The following is a 3,656-nucleotide window of genomic DNA, read 5'->3' on the forward strand; positions in this document are numbered from 1 at the left end:
TCCTGGTGGTGTTTTGATGCCATAGTCATTCAATAAATATTTGAGCATATTCGACATAGAGTGCTAGCCACCATGTAAAGAATTTTCTATTAATTAGAGTACAGTCTACACGCCTATGTCTGGCACACAATAGGTCCTCTGGAAACATCATTTGAGGGAGTGCATGAACAAGTTAAATATCCTCACTGCTTGTAAAAGACATCTTTCTGTAGAAGTAAAATACCAATATAAGTATGTGATGGTCTTTTGGCATTTGCTTAGGCTGAATTACAGGCTGTGGACTTAAAGGAAGACAGAAGTCTTTAGTATCATACCCACAACCTCTCCCAGTTATCCAATCAAACACTAATCTGGTGCTGCAATGAAGAGATTTTGCAAATGCAATTCAAATCCCTAGTAAATTGATGTTAAACTAGGGAAAGTACATGTGTGAGGCTGACTCAATCAGTAAAAATCCTTTAAAGAGAATGTTTAGGCACCATGCTGAGTCAGACTCTAAACAGCAGCTAGGTTTATAACTGCTCTCTCCTCTCTGGATCTTCCCTTTTCTGTCCCTTTCTGAGAGCCTGCCCTATAGATCTTGGATTTGCTTAACCAGTTCCAACCACAACTGCATAAGCTAATTCCTTGTAAGAAATCCATAAATATACATGGATAAATATAGGGGACATATATAATCTGCTGGTTCTGTTTCCCGCATTAAACCCTAATACAATGTATATCTTTTTAAAACAGCTTTATGTAGGTATAATTTACATACTATAAAAATTTACCATTTTGAAGTGTATAATTTAATAATTTTTTTAGTAAATGTAGAGAACTATACAACCATTACACCAAGATCCAGATCTAAAACATTTCAGTCACTGCAAAAAGTTCACTTGGGTTCATGTGCAGTGAATTCCCACTCCCACCTTCAACCCCAGGCAACCACTGATTGGCTTTTGGCCTCTACAGGTTTGCGATTTCTGGAAGTTTCATATAAGTGGAATAAAAAATTTTGTAGTCTTTTGTGTTTGGCTTCTTCCTCTTAATGAAAACATGTTTGAGATTCACCCAGGTGTAGTATGTAACAAAGTTCATTTTTATTGCCAAATAAAAATAGTCTTCCATTATATGGATATATCACATTCGGTTTATCCATTCCCCAGTTGATGGGACGTTTGATTGCTTCCAGTTTGGGGCTATTATGAACAACCCGACATGAACATTCATGTACAGATGTTAGGATGAACGTACATTTTCATTTCTCATCAATAGAAACCTAGAGTAGAATTACTAGGTTGAGTGGTAAGTCCATGTTTAACCTTTTAAGAAACTGTCAAACTCTTCCCCAAAGTGGCTGAAAGATTTTACATTCCTACCAGCAATGTATTAGAGTTCCAACTTCTCCATGTCCTTGCCAAAATGTGGTATTATCTATCTTTTTTATTACAGCCATTCTAGAGGGCATATAGTGGTATCTCATCGTGTTTTCAACTTGCATTTCCCTAAATACTAATGATGTTGAACATCTTTTTGTTACAGGATTTTTTCTCGGCTGGTGCCTGCAGTTCTTAGTCACACCACTTTGAGGAATGAAGAGGTAGACCAGATAGAGTGGTGGAGAGCAAAGAAAGGTTTATTGAGTGATAGTAAAAGAAAGGTTATTGAGTGGTAGTACAAAGCTCCCAGAGAGAAGGAACCCTGAGAGGGTTGCCATGGGAATTTCTAAGTTTAGGGGGTTTTAATGGGCTTGTTAGCCAGATGTTTTAATCTGATTAACCCTTCCTGTGCCTGTCACCCATCTATTGCATAGGAAAGGGTGGAGGGTCCTTTTAGGGTAGTGTAAAATCCTTTTAAGGGTGGTTTCCTTTTGGAGCAGGGGCCCCTTGTCCCTGCCTGCCTTCCAGCGATCCTTCATCACTTTCATGTGCTCATTATCCACTAACGTATTTTTGTTGTTGTTGTTGTTGTTTTTAAGATTTTATTTATTTATTTGTCAGAGAGAGAGAGCGAGAGCGAGCACAGGCAGACAGAGTGGCAGGCAGAGTCAGAGGGAGAAGCAGGCTCCCTGCGGAGCAAGGAGCCCGATGTGGGACTCGATCCCAGGACGCTGGGATCATGACCTGAGCTGAAGGCAGCTGCTCAACCAACTGAGCCACCCAGGCATCCCCCTAACGTATCTTTTTTTGATGAAATACTTATTCAAATCTTTCATCCATTTTCAAATTGAATTATTTAACTTTTTATCCGTTGTTAAGAGTTCTTTATATTATGGATTCAAGTCCTTTCAGATAATTTGCAAACACATTCTCTTGGCATACGGCTTATCGTTTCATTTTCTTAATGGTGCCTTTTGAAAAGCAAAAGTCTTCATTTTTTTTTAAGATTTATTTATTTGTTTGGGGAGGGAGTGGAGGAAGGGATAGAAAGAGAGGAAGAGAGAAAATCTCCAGCAGACTCCATGCTGAGCAAGGAGCCCAATGTGGGGCTCTGGGATCATGACCTGAGCTGAAATCAAGAGTCAGTCAGTCGCTTAACCAACTGAGCTGCCCAGGTACCTCTAAGAGTCTTCAAATTTTATAAAATCAAACCTAAGATTTTTTTTTAATGGGTCACACTTTTGAGGCTATTATCTATGAAAGACAGATAAGGTCATAAAGATTTTCTCCTTTGTTTTCTTCTAGTTTTTGGTTTTACATTTAGATCTATGGTCTATTGGCAGTAAATTTCTATATTTGGTGAGAGGTACAGATCCAGTCTATCGTTATACACACACACACACATGCACACACAATTTTTTATATACATATACAATTGTGTATGTATATGTATACGTTTTTATACATGCATATACAATTGTTCCAGTATTACGTCTTGAAAAAGTTGTCCTTTCCCCCACTGAATTGCCTTGGGATCTTTGTTGAAAATCAATTAACCATAATGTAAGGGTTTATTTCTGTACACCCAATTCTGTTCTACTGATCTACATGTTTGTCTTTATACAATACGACACAGTCTTGATCACTGCAGCTTTAGTAAAAATGGTTACAGTTTTAAAACTGGATAGTGTCAATCCTCCAATTTCATTCTTTTTTTTTTTTCAAGCCCTAAGAGACTTTTTTTCAAAGATTTTTATGTATTTATTTATTTGAGAGAGAGAATGAGAGAAAGAACATGAGTGGGTAAGGGGCAGAGGGAGAAGCAAACCATCTGCTGAGTAGGGAGCCCAATGCGGGGCTCAATCCTGGGACTCCAGGATCATGACCTGAGCTGAAGGCAGACGCTTAACCAACTGAGCCACCAAGGTGCCCCTCATTATTTGTTGGGGTTTTTTTTTTTAATAGAAAGTAGTGATTTTGACCTTCTAGTTCCTTTGCATTTCCATCCAAATTTTAAGATCAGTTTGTCAATTTCTACAAAATAGCCAGCTGGGATTTTAATAAATCTTTTGCTTTGAAAGAAAAACAGTATCTAAACATATAATTTGCAGCTTAAAACTCCACCTTAAAAGCTCTCTTTCTTAATCTAAAAGTTAGAAATATTATCTATGAGAGCAGAATTTATTTCACAAGTCCTTGATTATTTAAAAGCCCTTATGAATATAACACCAAAACATGCTTCTATAATACTATACAAAAAGTTTCTTCTACTTATTATATGTGAAAGATGCT

This window comes from Mustela nigripes, chromosome 2 (genome assembly GCF_022355385.1).
Source record: "Mustela nigripes isolate SB6536 chromosome 2, MUSNIG.SB6536, whole genome shotgun sequence".
Taxonomy (NCBI): Eukaryota; Metazoa; Chordata; class Mammalia; order Carnivora; family Mustelidae; genus Mustela; species Mustela nigripes.